Here is a 16667-nt window from a genome sequence, read left to right on the forward strand (position 1 = left end):
AACTTAACTATGTGGGCAAATTTGGGGATTACAGGAATTCTCTGGACATATTCCTTGTAAACTTTGACAAGCTGCTAGCACTCATTTCCATCTTCAACTCTTGTTCAAATTGTTCTCTATGTATGAGATGCCTCCTCTCTGTATCTTTCTTTTGTTTTCTTTTTTTAAAGATTGGCACCTGAGCTAACAACTGTCGCCAATCTTGTTTTTTTTTTCCTGCTTTTTCTCCCCTGTTCCCCCAGTACATAGCTGTATATTTTAGCTGTGGGCCCTTCTAGTTGTGGCATGTGGGACGCTGCCTCAGCATGGCCTGACAAGCGGTGCCATGTCCGCACCCAGGATTGGAACCTGCGAAACCCTGGGCTGCTGAGGCGGAGCTCAGGAACTTAACCACTCGGCCACGGGGCGGGCCCCCTCTTACTTTTCTCTTTACTGTTTTACAAGTAAAACAAGCACAAATAAAACATGAGCACATTCTTACTTTAAAACATTTAAACAATACATCAATAGAAAAACAACATCAAAGTTCCCATTACCGCATCCTCACTCCTACTTTGCTCTCCAGAGGCAACCACTTAGCTATAACACGTGTGTCCTTCCAGGGCCCTTACTCCATTACAGGAATAGATTTCGTACATGTACATAAATCTTTTTATGTTTTAATTTAATTTAATTTTTTACATAAATCAGGTTATAGCAGAATGTGAGTTCCATGAGAGCAGAGCCTTTGTTGGCTCTTTGATAGATCCGGAAGTCAAAAAGAGTGCTTGGTACATAGCGCTCCTTACTATTTGTTGGGCAGGTATAACTTGCTCTTTCAATTTAATATGTCTTGGTGATTACCCCATGTCAGCACCTAGATTTGGTTTGGGTCCACCTCATTTTTATTTTTCACATATATGCATAGGATTCTATGATGTGGGTTTAAGACAAATTATTTAACCACTCTAAACCCTAGTTTTTATTTAGAAGTCCATGTCCTTTAAATGAATCCTTCTCTGTGCACAATGACTTATTGGATCTGACAAGACAGTCATTTTGCCCCTCATTCACATTCCCTCTCTAGGGGTTATTAGACCCTTAAAAGTGTCTGCCTTAGATTACAGGTTTCTGAAGGGTACAGATTGTGCTACTCACTTCTATGATAGAAAAGCTATAACAGTGCTTGGAACAGAGCAAGCCTAACAAACATTTAAAAATGAATAACTGCTGAGTTTACACAATAAAGCATATTGACATATACCTACACAGTTGCTGACTAACGTCTGGAGGAACAGTTGTACATAAAATATACTTGTGGGGAAAGATTACAAACTATGACTTATTATTATTTTTTTAAGCAAATGGCTTAGAATTGTTCAGTCAACTACAGTCATTGAACATATCCACAGATCTAGAAAAGGGTGGACAGAAATTGCAATTGCCTCTTTAAAACACTATTCTCTTTAAATATTAATTAACACTCTCCACATCCCACTGTCCTCATTTTGGAAAGTTGACAAGAAGATATGCACTTTTACAGATGATAAAAGTTGGCCTTGTATTTGTAATTTGCTTACTCAACATTTTTAAGACACCCCAATGATGCTCAACCGTATCTCTTAAAATGTGCAAAAATTCAGCATTTTGTCTCAGATTGTACCCAAATTAAATAGAAAGTCAGATGATGAAAACTGGAGAAAAGTGTGAACCTTTCCTACAATGACATAACAATTGTTAAGCTAAGCAACTATTTTTTATTCCCAGATGAGCTTAAATAATGATATATCCACACGAAAAACAATATTTTTATCCCCAGGTAAGAAATTGTTTCTGTCTAATAATCTCAAAATATTGCCTTAGATGTAATTGTTTTCTTGACATAAAAATGATTGAGGACAAGCCAATAAAATTTGTTGCTGAAAAAGGAAAACATTAAATTAGGCCCTGACTTTCAGTAAAATAGAACCATATGGTACATTTAATTATAAGTTGAGGAGATATTTGAAGTTTTAATTTAAGTGTTTTACTTACAACATTAGCTCAACTCTTCTGCCCACATGTCTAATATCAAGCCATAGCACCACATGCAGAAAAACAATAACAACGCAAAAGATAAAAAACAACTCGTGAGTCACATACTTGCTCCGCACATCAAAAAGATATAAAACTCAAAAAGTTCATCAAATGGGGTCAATCCATAATGAATTCTGTTTCTCTTTTTTCCTCACTTGTATGTTAATAACATAATTTACGTTGTTTCTTTTGCTTTGCTTTTCAGTCTCATGGATCTATCCTGAGCTTTGGGATCAGAGCCCTGAGTATTGAGAGCCTAACCTGTGCCAGGTACCTGCTAGACACTGGGTGCAGAATGGTGAGCAAAGACTGGCAAGATGCCTATATTCTTGGAGCTTAAAGTTCAATTACTAAGAACCAGTTAGCCTTTGGCAAATTATTTATTATCTCTGAGACTCAGTTTCTTTATCTGTGAAATGGAAAAATGGTACCTACTTCATAGAATTATTGCAAGGTTTAAATAGGATAATAATACATGTTAAGAGCTGGCATTGTGCCTTTCACAGGCAGATACTAAAAAATGCCAGCTACACTTCCTAATCCTCCCTCACCCCTTTCCCTGAATGAACAAAGAGATCTTTAATCACAGTAAGCTAGCACCCTCAGAAAGCACTGCTGTGTTGTGCAGCTGGAGAGTGGCCTGTACGGTCGCAGATGTTACCTTCTTGCCAGGACAGTGGAGACTGATGAGTGGAGGAAGGGAGAGGCCTGCATGTGGGGCTACGTCAGGCAGTTGACGGATCCTGTGATCCGTGCCCCCCTCATTTTCCTTGGTTTGAGGCAAGAGGAGCAGGGCCAGGGACAGCCGAGCAAACAAAGTAATCCAGATCATACTTGTGGTGAGGGTGACAAACTCTAAGAAAGAACATCAATCATTTTGAGCAATGACTGTCTTTTCAGACTGTGTTCACCTGGACCAGTGGAGGGAAAAACATAAGTCTGCTGTTCAATAATCTTGTGTAAAAACTCTTTTCAACAGGGATGGCTTTGTTGTTCTCTGATTACTCACTCTATTTTCTCCCAAATACTCACTCTTCTTGTTCTACCTTTACTTTCAGCCTCATAAAGCTGACAGAGCAGACTGTGAAACCTATTCATTGTGTGGCCTGTCCAATGAATTACATTTGTTTCCAAGTTCTGAAAGATGCTCTCAACAAGCACAAGGTGAGCCAGCATTTTCCTCATTGGATCACCAGTGGGGCAGAAGCCTTGGGCTTCACATGAGGAAAGTCCACTTTAGCAACCTGAGGAACATCTTGCCTCCAAAGAATTCAGTCAGGGATGTTGCCACAAATTGTGATGAATTATTCTTTCATTTTCCCGCTTGCTTTATTCTAATGCCTGGTGGAGGATGTTCACCTCCTCCTCCTAGCTAGTTGACAGATACTCTGGTGAGCCTGAGCAATTGCTGCTGCTGCCCGCCTACCTCTTTTTGCCTGGTTTAACAACACTAGTACTTTATTATTCACAGTATCATTAATTAATTAATAAGACAGTTGGTGATGATATTAAGGAAGCTGGAACCACTTCAATTTAGATCGACACTACTCAAGACATTGGCACAACTGATGTTTGTTCAGAAATAATAGAGTATGGCAGGGAATCTGGGAGAGAATAAGAGAGGGCTAATTTGGACCCAACTAATTAGAATATCATCATCATTTGGATAGAGAGTAACTTAGTATTTAACTTTTTACAAGTATAAAAATGATTCCTGAAGCAGTGCCATAAAGTAGTGATTCTCATTGGGGATAGGGAGCTATAGCAGAATCTGTTACCCAGAAGCATGCCAGGTTTGAAAAAGTATATTTATTATACCTATTTCTTACATAAGGCAGAAGGGAAAGCGGGATAGAACTTCTTGACTGGGAGAGAGGGAATATGTAGAATATAGAGTGAGAAATCAGTGCAGGAGGCATGTAGAGTAGGAACAAAAAGTCAAGAAACACAGTGAGTGTATAAATTAAATATTTGGAAGAGTATTTAACTTATTCATGAGAACCAACTATTTTCAAGAACTTTGGCATATATTATATATTTTTAAAAGTCCTGGTTACCATGGATTTTAATAGTCGGTACAGCAAAATTTTCTTCTTTATTTTTCATTACTTTGAGCTTAATTGGAGAAAGTACTGTGGTGTAGCAGACAGCATGCTACTGAGATTGTTATACTGGCTTTGTTGCTATGCTGCAGTTAAAATCAATGAACATTTTGGCGATCATACTGAGTATGTGTTGTAGGACCTATGAGAGCTCACTTCTTCCTTGAACCTGTTTCCTCACTGTAGGTTCCAGTTACTATTGCTGTGTATCAAGCCACCCCAAAACTTGGTGGCATCACACACCTATGGTATCCTGCTCACAGATGTGGGTCAGGAGTTTGGACAGGACATAGCCCATATTGCTTGTCTCTGTACCACAATGTCTGGGGCCTTAGCTGAGTGGTCTCAAAGGCTGGGGGTGACTTGAACACTCAGGACAGGAATCATCTGGTGACATCTTGACTCAGGTGTCTGGTTGTTGATTCCTGCTGTTGATTGGGCTGACAGCTGGATTGTGGGCCAGAACACCTATATATGGCCTGTCCACATGGTCTCTCTGTGTGGGTAGGATATTGTGATCTATAACAAATATATATACTTGGTTATTCAGATGACCCAAATATATTTCTCATGTATACTTGATATTCATTCAGAGTTCCTGGCTCACAGTTTCCAAAACCCTTGGAATTCCCTGTGATGAGAGCCATACACATGTCTTCTGTTATGTTAATGAGGCGTCTTTTGGAAAGCATCTAAGGATGGGGACTGGCTGCCAGTGGAGTCAACAATGTGATTAGAGGATTGAAACTTTCAGTCCCACCCCTTGACCTCTGAGGAGGGGAGAAGGGCTGGAGGTTGACTTCACTTGCCAATGGCCAATGATTTAATCAATCATGCTTATGTAATGAAGCCTCCATAAAAACCCAAAAGGATGGGGTTCGAAGGGCTTACTTCTTGCTGAACGCATGGAGGTTCTGGGAGAGTGGCTCACCTAGAGAGGGCAAGGAGGCTCCACGGCCCTTCCCCATACCTTGCCATGTGCATCTCTTCCATCTGGCTATTCCTGAGTTAAATCCTTTTATAATGAACCGGTGATCTAGTTAGTGAAATGTTTCCCTGAGTTTTGTGAGCCACTCTAGCAAATTAATCAAACCCCAGGAGGAGGTTGTGGGAACCTCTGATTTATAGCCTGTTGGTCAGAAGTACAGGCAACAACCTGGACTTATGACTGGAGTCTGAAGTCCAAGGAAAGGGTTGTTAGAACCTGCAGTCTGTAGCCAGTCAGTCAGAAGTGAAAAAACAGCCTGGGCTTGTGACTAGCCTCTAAAGTGGGGGTCAAGGGACAGTCTTGTAGTACTGAAACCTTAACCTATGAAATCTGATGCTATCTCCTGGTAGATAGTGTCAGAATTGAGTTGAATTCTTCTTTTTTTTTAAAGATTATTTTTTCCTTCTTCTCCCCAAAGCCCCCCAGTACATAGTTGTATATTTTAGTTGTGCGGCCTTCTAGATGTGGCATGTGGGATGCTGCCCCAACATGGCCTGACGAGCAGTGCTAAGTCTGTGTCCAGGATCCGAATTGGCAAAACCCTGGGCTGCCAAAACAGAGCATACAAACTTAATCACTTGGCCATAGGGCTCGCCCTAGTTGAATTCTTATGCACCCTGCTGGTGTCTGACAATTGTGTTTGGTTTGGGAACCCCCCATTTTGAAAATTGGGTCTCAGAACACGCAAAAGAGTGGGCTAGTTCGGGTTTCTTCACAGAATAATAGCTGGGTTCCAAGAGTGAGCATCCCAAAAGAGTCAGGTGAAAGCTAGCCTTGAAAAACACATAGCATTGCTTTTACCATAGTCACATATACCCACCTCGATTCAAGAGGAGGGAAGATGAACCCATCTCTTGATGGAAGGAATGTCAAGGTTGCATTGTAAGAGTTTGTGGGATGGGCAATGTTGTTGTGAACATCTTTGGAATATATAGTCTACCATACCGTATATATATATATAATATAGTCTTCCATACTACACTTCAGTTTAATAAGTGGTTACTGATGACTTACTGAATAAAAGTTTTGACTTTTAAAAATGAGGATCAGGAGGAATTCCAAGATGGCGCCGTGAGTAGTCCTCTTTGTCTCTCGCCCTTCGAGTCTACAATTATTTGGACACTTATCGCTTGACAAAGGATATCCAGACAGCATCCCAGGACGTCTGAGACACCCACGCGACTATACATCGGAAGGCGGACGGACTTTCCTCCGGGAGGATGTGGAAATAGGTGAAAACTCTCCGACCCCGACGGGCAGCCTAGTACCCGCAAGCGGCTTTCTTCCAACGGACGCCCCCAGAGGATCCACACACATCTAGGGCAGGAGCGAGAACACAACAGAGGAGCGACGGTGGAAACAGGTGACCAGAACCCTACTTAAACCCCCCGCAATTACTCCTAAACGCAGAGGGAAACTTTGGAGTTGCACACCTGAGCCCGCGGGGAGAGTCTCTCCCCGCCATTGGCGGGGAGACCCGGCCTGGTGCTCGGGGCACCCGGAGGGTCCCAGAGAGAGACACGGAGGGCACGGAGGTCTCCCAGCTGCCGTTGCCCGCCCCGTGGGACTAGGGATTGCCGGAGATCTCGGAGAGGACCGGGGCGGGGGAACTTTCAAAGGCGGGTCCGGCGACCCGGTGGGGAAGCGCCGGAGCTCCGCCAGGCAGCAGACAAAACTCTCTGTCTGCCGGTAGCAGAGGGGCCACGCTGAGCACTCAGGGCTCCCGGCAGAGGCCCGGACAGAAGCCCAGAGGGCGGGGCGACCCCCAGCTGCCGTTGCCCGCCCCGTGGGACTAGGGATTGCCGGAGATCTCGGAGAGGACCGGGGCGGGGGAACTTTCAAAGGCCGGATCGGCGACCCGGAGGGGAAGTGCCGGAGCTCCCCCAGGCAGCAGACAAAACTCTCTGTCTGCCGGTAGCAGAGGGGCCACGCTGAGCACTCTGGGCTCCCGGCAGAGGCCCGGAGAGAAGCCCAGAGGGCGGGGCGACCCCCAGCTGCCGTTGCCCGCCCCGTGGGACTAGGGATTGCCGGAGATCTCGGAGAGGACCGGGGCGGGGGAACTTTCAAAGGCGGGTCCGGCGACCCGGAGGGGAAGCGCCGGAGCTCCGCCAGGCAGCAGACAAAACTCTCTGTCTGCCGGTAGCAGAGGGGCCACGCTGAGCATTCAGAGCTCCCGGCAGAGGCCCGGAGAGAAGCCCAGAGGGCGGGGTGACCCCCAGCTGCCGTTGCCCACCCGGTGAGGCTAGGGATTGCCGGAGATCTCGGAGAGGACTGGGGCTGGAGAGAGTTCCAGAGACCCAGCTTAGTAGCCTAGGGGGAAACCCTACAGGCTCACAGAAGCCTTAGGGAAAGCCTCTGCACAGCACCAGTAGAAGGCACCCAGCCGCTAGCCACAAGGCTGGAAGACCCCAGGGCAAAAGCAGCATAGCTAGGTGTACTAACCACAGACTGTAGAAGATGCCAATAGCTCTCCTGCGACACATAGAGGACAAGTGAGATTTGGTGGGTGCCGACAGCAACCGAGCGACAAATAAAAGTGATCCCACCCCTGGCCGCTGGAAAAGCCCATAACACCGTTGCAGACCCCAAGGAGAGAGCGCATCTAGGTGGGCTACAACAGTAGGCACCTGCAGCCTGAAGCCCCCCGTGACGGCCCCCACGGCAGAGGAGGGAATCCAAAGGGCCACTGTGGCTACGAAGAGGGGCCCAGGCCCAGTTAGCAACTACGGACAGGGTTCCTGGTTGGTGAAGTATAAACAGCTGCTCCCCCCACCGCAGCAGCTGAAACAAGTGAAAGGAGCAACTAAACTCTATCTCCATGCGGAGGCACAAATCAACATCATCAAGCAATATGAAAAAATACATTAAATCTCCAGAACAGAAAGAAAGTAACAAATACACAGAAAACAATCCCAAAGAAAATGAGATATATAACCTAAATGATGATGACTTCAAAACAGCCATCATTAAAATACTCACTGAGTTAAGAGAGAATTCTGACTGACAACTCAACGAGTTCAGGAGCTATGTCACAAAAGAGTTTGATACGATAAAGAAGAACCAAACAGAAATACTGGAAATGAAGAACACAATAGAGGAGATTAAGAAAAATCTAGATGCTCTGTACAGTAGGGCCGATAATATGGAGGAAAGAATTAGCAATTTGGAAGATGGCAATATAGAATTGTTGCAGGCAGAGGAGGAGAGAGAAGCAAGACTTAAAAGAAATGAAGAAACTCTCCGAGAATTATCAGACACAATTAGGAGATGCAACGTAAGGATTATAGGTATACCAGAGGGAGAAGAGAAGGAGAAAGGGGCAGAAAACCTATTCAAAGAAATAATGGCTGAGAACTTCCCAAATCTGGTGAGGGAGATGGATCTTCAGGTGACAGAAGCCAATAGATCTCCAAACTTTATCAATGCAAGAAGACCAACTCCACGGCATATAGTAGTGAAGCTAGCAAAAGTCAACGACAAGGAGAAAATATTAAGGACAGCCAGGCAAAAGAAACTAACCTACAAAGGAACCCCCATCAGGCTATCAGCAGATTTCTCAGCAGAAACTTTACAGGCTAGAAGAGAGTGGAATGATATATTCAAAAATCTGAAGGACAAAAACCTACAGCCGAGAATTCTCTACCCAGCGAAAATATCCTTCAAATATGATGGAGAAATAAAAACTTTCCCAGATAAACAAAAATTAAGGGAGTTCATTGCCACAAAACCTCCTCTTCAGGAAATCCTCAGGAAAACCCTCATTCCTGAAAAATCCAAAAAAGGAAAGGGGCTACAAAACCAAAGCAGAGGAGATAAGTAGAAGGACAACAACAGAGAGTAGCAGCTCTACATCAGAACAGATTAAACCATGGGACGAGAAACAAAGGAAACTGAAGAAAACCGGAAAACAAGACACAAAATGGTAGTGGTAGGCCCCCACGTCTCAATAATCACTCTAAATGTAAACGGATTGAACTCCCCAATCAAAAGACACAGAGTGGCAGGATGGATCAAAGAACAAGATCCAACAATATGCTGCCTCCAGGAAACACACCTCAGCCCCAAAGACAAACACAGACTCAGAGTGAAGGGATGGAGAACAATACTCCAAGCTAATAATGAACAAAAGAAAGCAGGTGTCGCTATACTAATATCAGACAAGGTAGATTTCAAAGCAAAACAGATAAAGAAAGACAAAGAGGGACAGTATATAATGATAAAAGGGACTCTCCACCAAGAAGACATAACACTTATAAATATATACGCACCCAACACAGGAGCACCAAAATTTGTAAAGCAACTCTTAATAGATCTAAAAGAAGACATCAACAACAATACAATAATAGTAGGGGACCTCAACACACCATTAACACCAATGGACAGAACATCCAGACAGAAAATCAACAAGGAAATAATAGAATTAAATGAAAAATTAGACCAGATGGACTTAATAGATATATATAGAACACTTCATCCAAAAACAGCAGGTTACACATTCTTCTCAAGTGCACATGGAACATTCACAAGGATTGACCATATTTTGGGAACCAAAGCAAACATCAATAAATACAAGAGAGTTGAAATAATATCAAGCATCTTTTCTGATCATAACGCTATTAAACTAGAAATCAACTACAAGAAAAAAGCAGAGAAAGGTGCAAAAATGTGGAGACTAAACAACACGCTTCTCAACAAACAATGGATCATTGAAGAAATTAAAGAAGAAATCAAATATTATCTGGAGACAAATGAAAATGAGAACACGACATACCAAATCATTTGGGATGCAGCAAAAGCAGTCCTAAGAGGGAAATGCATCGCAATACAGGCTCACCTCACTAAACAAGAAAAAGCTCACGTAAGCAACCTCAAACGACACCTAACAGAACTAGAAAAAGAAGAACAAACAAGGCCCAGAGTCAGTAGAAGGAGGGAAATAATAAAAATAAGAGCAGAAATAAACGATATTGAAACAAAAAAGACAATAGAAAGGATCAATGAAACAAAGAATTGGTTCTTCGAAAGTATTAACAAAATTGACAAACCCCTAGCCAGACTCACCAAGAAAAGAAGAGAGAAATCGCAAATTAATAAAATCAGGAATGACAGAGGAGAAATCACAACAGATACCAATGAAATACAAGAGATCATAAGAGAATACTATGAAAAACTATATGCCAACAAATTGAACAACCTGGAAGAAATGGACAAATTCCTAGACTTCTACAATCTCCCCAAACTGAATCAGGAAGAAATGGAGAATCTGAATAGACCAATCACAAGTAAGGAAATAGAAACGGTAATCAAAAACCTCCCCAAAAACAAGAGTCCAGGACCAGACGGCTTCTCTGGAGAATTCTACCAAACATTCAAAGAAGACTTAATACCTATTCTCCTCAAACTGTTCCAGAAAATTGAGAAAGATGGAGAACTCCCTAACACATTCTATGAAGCCAACATCACTCTGATCCCCAAACCTGACAAGGACAACACAAAGAAGGAGAACTACAGGCCGATATCACTGATGAACATAGATGCAAAAATCCTCAACAAAATTTTGGCAAACCGATTACAGCAATACATCAAAAAGATTATACACCATGATCAAGTGGGATTTATACCAGGGACACAGGGATGGTTCAACATCCGCAAGTCAATCAACGTGATACACTACATTAACAAAATGAAAACCTAAAACCACATGATCATCTCAATAGATGCAGAGAAAGCATTCGACAAGATCCAACACCCATTTATGATAAAAACCCTCAGTAAAATGGGTATAGAAGGAAAGTACCTCAACATAATAAAGGCCATATATGATAGACCCACAGCCAACATCATACTCAATGGACAAAAGCTGAAAGCCATCCCTCTGAGGACAGGAACAAGACAAGGGTGCCCACTTTCACCACTCCTATTCAACATAGTTCTGGAGGTGCTGGCCAGAGCAATTCGGCAGGAAAAAGAAATAAAAGGAATCCAAATAGGTAACGAAGAAGTAAAACTCTCGTTGTTTGCAGACGACATGATCTTATACATAGAAAACCCCAAAGAATCCACAGAAAAACTATTAGAAATAATCAACAACTACAGCAAAGTAGCAGGGTATAAAATTAACGTGCATAAATCAGTAGCATTTCTATACACTAACAATAAACTAACAGAAAAAGAACTCAAGAACTCTATCCCATTCACAATCGCAACGAAAAGAATAAAATACCTTGGGATAAACTTAACCAAGGAACTGAAGGATCTATACAATGAAAACTACAAGACTCTCTTGAAAGAAATAGGCGATGACATAAAGAGATGGAAAGACATCCCTTGCACATGGATTGGAAGAATAAACATAGTTAAAATGTCCATACTACCTAAAGCAATATACAGATTCAATGCTATCCCAATCAGAATCCCAAGAACATTCTTCACAGAAATTGAACAAACAATCCTAAAATTCATATGGGGCAACAAAAGACCGCGAATTGCTAAAGCAATCCTGAGCAAGAAAAACAAAGCCGACGGAATCACAATCCCCGATTTCAAAACATACTACAAAGCTACAGTGATCAAAACAGCATGGTACTGGTACAAAAACAGGTCCACAGATCAATGGAACAGAATTGAAAGCCCAGAGATAAAACCACACATCTATGGACAGCTAATCTTCGACAAAGGAGCAGAGGGCCTACAATGGAGAAAAGAAAGTCTCTTCAACAAATGGTGCTGGGAAAACTGGACAGCCACATGCAAAAGATTGAAAATTGACCATTCTTTTTCACCACACACCAAAATAAACTCAAAATGGATCAAAGACCTAAAGATTAGGCCTGAGACAATAAGTCTTTTGGAAGAGAATATAGGCAGTACACTCTTTGACATCAGTTTCAAAAGAATCTTTTCGGACACTGTAACTCCTCAGTTGAGGGAAACAATAGAAAGAATAAACAAATGGGACTTCATCAGACTAAAGAGCTTCTTCAAGGCAAGGGAAAACAGGATTGAAACAAAAAAACAGCTCACTAATTGGGAAAAAATATTTACAAGCCACTTATCCGACAAAGGGTTAATCTCCATAATATACAAAGAACTCACACTGCTTAACAACAAAAAAACAAACAACCCGATCAAAAAATGGGCAGAGGACATGAACAGACATTTCTCAAAAGAAGATATGAATATGGCCAATAGACACATGAAAAGATGTTCATCATCGCTAATCATCAGGGAAATGCAAATCAAAACTACACTAAGATATCACCTTACCCCCGTTAGATTGGCAAAAACATCCAAAACCAAGAACGACAAATGTTGGAGAGGTTGTGGAGAAAGAGGAACCCTCATACACTGTTGGTGGGAATGCAAACTGGTACAGCCACTATGGAAAACAGTATGGAGATTTCTCAAAAAGTTAAAAATAGAAATACCCTATGACCCAGCCATCCCATTACTGGGTATCTATCCTAAGAACCTGATATCAGATATCTCAAGAGTCCGTTGCACCCCTATGTTCATTGCAGCATTATTTACAATAGCCAAGACGTGGAACCAGCCTACATGCCCAGAAACTAATGATTGGATAAAGAAGATGTGGTATATATACACAATGGAATACTACTCAGCCATAAAAAAAGACGAAATTGGCCCATTCACAACAATGTGGATGGACCTCGAGGGTATTATGTTAAGCGAAATAAGTCAGTCAGAGAAAGACGAACTCTATATGACTCCACTCATAGGTGGAAATTAGTATATTGAGAAGGAGATCTGATTGGTGGTTACCAGGGAAAAGGGGGGGTGGGGGGAGGGTACGGAGGGGGAAGTGGTGTACCCACAACATGACTAACAAAAATGTACAACTGAAATCTCACAAGGTTGTAATCTATCATAACATTAATAAAAAAAAAAAAAAAAAAAATGAGGATCAGAAGAGCTAGTGGTTTTCAAACAGCCAAAACATCATAGGGAATGTTTTTCTTCAAGAGACGTTATGATTCCCTTCTTCTCCACCCCACAGCAGGTGACTGGTTTTGTGTGGCGAATACTTTAAGCATCATCTTGGGTTGGTGGGGCATAGGGTCTCCAAAAACTCTGATTGATAACAATGCATCTCTTGGTAATTGTCTTTCTTAGGGAGCAGTTGGCCTGAGATTTGCATCCTTCCTCTACCACTTATTACCTGAATGACCTTGAACAAATCACTTAATCTTTCTTTGCCTCAGTTTCCCTATCTGTAAAACAGGAGATAATAATAGTAACTACTTAATGGATCTGTTTTGAGGCTACAAAGGGGTAATTCACATAAAGCAATTAGCACGGTGCCTGGAATATACTAAGCACTTAGTAAATGATTGCTACTGTTATTTAGGAGGATAGCTTAAACTAAGCAGAAATGTATATTTCACTAAGTTGTTAAGAATAATAGTTGTTATTCAGGACAGTAGAAGAAATTTTGAGAAGTGATATGTTGGGAGGGATGAAACTGGTATTTGGCAGAGACAAACTTTGGGGGAAAAATGTTTATTTAGAGAGTATTTTAATGCAATGTTGCCATTTGGAGTGTAGGGCTAATGATCTTCCCTGTCTCTACTCCAAATCTTCCGTGGAAACTTCCATTTCCCATTTATGTGCTGTGTAGTCTCTTGGGGCTACAATAGAGGTGCTGAGTCTTGCTTCAAATGGGGAGAGAATGAGACAGAGGCAGCCTCGAGAAGTCTCATGTTTGCATTCGATTTATTCCCTAAGCGCCCTTTGAGGGGCTACAGGAGGGGAAAAGATAGGCGCCACTCAATCTCCTACCTTTGCTTCAATCAAAGCCATTGTTAGCCTTTTTCTCTCTCCTTATTTTTACGCATAAAGGAGTCCTTTCATCTATGATGACAAACATTATTTGAAAACTACTGGGTCTATAGATTCCTCCAGCTCTGAGAGTCTTCGAGATCTAATTCTGTGTGTTCTTGAATATCATGCAATTATGATCACACACACAGTCTTCTGCAAGCTACATTTTTAATTTTAACTTCGATTTCTTGGAGCTGTATGTAGCTCAAAGTGAAGTTGTTAGAAAAGTCCGTTTTTAGGTTATTAACAGCACCATGGATTATCAAAACAAAAGTTTATATGGATATGAGAGTTTGTCTTCTAATAAAATATGAGGAGAGAACAAAGACCAGGTGAGAATTACATCTCTTTTTATCAAAACAAGCTCCCCCATGGGCATGGTGGCCTAGTGGTTAAGTTTGTGTGCTCCGCTTCGCCTGCCCTGAGTCCGCTGGTTCAGATCTTGGGTGTGGACCTACCAACCACTTATCAAGCCATATGCTGTGGCAGGCGTACCACATATAAAGTAGAGGAAGATGAGCACAGATGTTAGCTCTGGGCCAATCTTCCTCAGCAAAAAAGGGAGGATTGGTGGCAGATGTTAATTTACAGCTAATCTTCCTCAAAAAAATAAAATAAAAACATGAATAAATAAAAAGGTTTCTCCTTTATCACCATCTGTCCATTCATATGGGGGAAAAATGTAAAAAAAAAAAACCCAAAAAACAAGCTCCCTCAAACACACACACTCATGCACAGTCACCACCACCAACATCACCACCACAAGTTTAGCCCTATCCCTGTAAGCCATTTCCATATCAGCTTTTGATACCTTCAGTGCCATGAATTTGTTCTCTGTCGGTTTAGCTGAACTGTGGCTACATTCCCCAAATTCCCTTCCTTGTGTGGCTCTAGATAGGAACAAGAAAAACTTAAGGGAGACTTAGGAAGTGGAAGTGGAGCATCTGCCATTTTTACAATCTGAAGGTCAGTGTAGGATGCTAGCCACTGGGGCAGCCCATGGATATGGTTGCTGCCTTACTAGCTCAGCTTGTTGGTGTGTGGCAGCGCTCAGACTTGCAGCTTCCCCAGCTCCTGCTGCTGCTTCTCCTTTCACTTTTCTCAGTTCTGTGCCAGATATGCATGCACCTCTGTGGTGAAGATCACTCACCTGGGAGATCACCCACATTATCAAATGGGGAGTCAGTGTAGGACCAGAGTGAGAAGCTCCGGTTTGTCCTTGCTCTCTTTCACTTCAAGCTCAATGCCAGATACAAAGGTGACAACATTGCATAGCTCTCTTAACCAGTTCCCATAATTGCCCAAGGTCTGATTTGTATAGTAACTCCCTCTTTCCATAGCATCATAGTGGTGCTACTTCTTTGATTGAAGCCCAACTGATAACACCTTGTACTACGTTTCTTAGCTATTTATAAGCCCACACCTCTACAATCTTTTCTTACTTTATTTTCTACATATCCTTAACAGCTAAGAAGATTTTACACAGTTTATTTTCAGTGCATTGTATAAAGTCAAGAGGCATTTAATGATCTGCCTCTGGGCTACTTCACTACTTGAACTTAAACTTGAACTTCTACTATCTTTCACTCTTACCCTCAAGTCCAAACACTCTGATCTCCTAATGGGTCTCAAACCCATGGCACTCTCTTCTGTCTCATGATATTGACAAATGGCTGTGATACTTTCCTCCTGTTATTCACAAAGCTGGTTTCTCTTCTCTCTTTTCAAATATTTACTTAAATATCACTGTGTATGAAAGAACTTTCCTTTCCTTCCCTTATCTTCCTTTCTATGTGACCCTTCCAAACTTTCCCAATCATGTCTATACTGAATTGCCTTTGTTTCCTCTATAATGTGCACCCAAATTCTTATAATATATGTATTTCTTAGTTTAATGTAGTAGTATCCGTCTCGCTGAAAAAAATGTGTTATCACGGCACAGACTTGAATTTGTTTTATTCTCAATTGTGTTCACATTTCCTAGAACAGTGCCTGAAACAGAGCAGCCTTCAATTGGTGGCTAAATTGACTAGCTAAATTGTTGCAGTAACATAACAGCCACGGTATGTATGCACTTGGAATTACTCTATCCTCTTGCAGGACAGGAAAGGAGTTGTCAAGTCACTGTCCTCTGCCTTTGATAGGTAGTAGCTGTGCAAGTTTGAGCTTGAACTTGTCAGGATGGCTATCACAAGCTTCCAAGTTCATGCTCACATTCTAAGTCATCTTAGAGTTTGGCCTTTGGAAATTAAATTCAGTAAAAAGAGTATACATTTCTGCTTCCCCAAAAGAACTGTGTTTGGGTATAGGTTTCTTTTGATGGAGGTGGTAGTTAAACAATAAAATCCTGACCAATCTTAATAGTTATCAAAATCATGCATTTATCTTGGTTGTGATATATGACTTAGTCCAAAACAGCCTGATAAAATGGAACTAGTGGCCATCACACATGGGAAAATACGAACAACCCTTTATGTTTTCCTGAATATTATTTATAGACATAAGCTTTTATAGAAGCACTGTGTCTAGTTGGAAATGTAAAAAAAGTAACTATCTCCCTGGGTTCATGTAGAAGCTGAAATGGTACTGTCTGATCGACTATGCTATTTCTGACGTTCTCTAGAGTCATGTATCTGGAATGGAGCCAATAAAAGTGAAAAAAAATCACACATACACCTACC

General features: G+C 41.7%; 1 long non-coding RNA gene across 1 annotated transcript in view; it reads left to right on the top strand.

Annotated features, from left to right (window-relative positions):
• Positions 1–289: 289 nt before the first annotated feature.
• LOC139076034 (uncharacterized) overlaps positions 290–16667 on the top strand; it is a 28480-nt gene continuing 12102 nt past the window's right edge. The window contains exons 1-2 of the long non-coding RNA XR_011527261.1: positions 290–2353; positions 3114–3219. This is a non-coding gene — a long non-coding RNA (uncharacterized lncRNA). The remainder of the gene's footprint in view (positions 2354–3113; positions 3220–16667) is intronic.

The sequence above is a fragment of the Equus przewalskii genome, chromosome 15 (assembly GCF_037783145.1).
Source record: "Equus przewalskii isolate Varuska chromosome 15, EquPr2, whole genome shotgun sequence".
In the NCBI taxonomy this organism is placed as follows: Eukaryota; Metazoa; Chordata; class Mammalia; order Perissodactyla; family Equidae; genus Equus; species Equus przewalskii.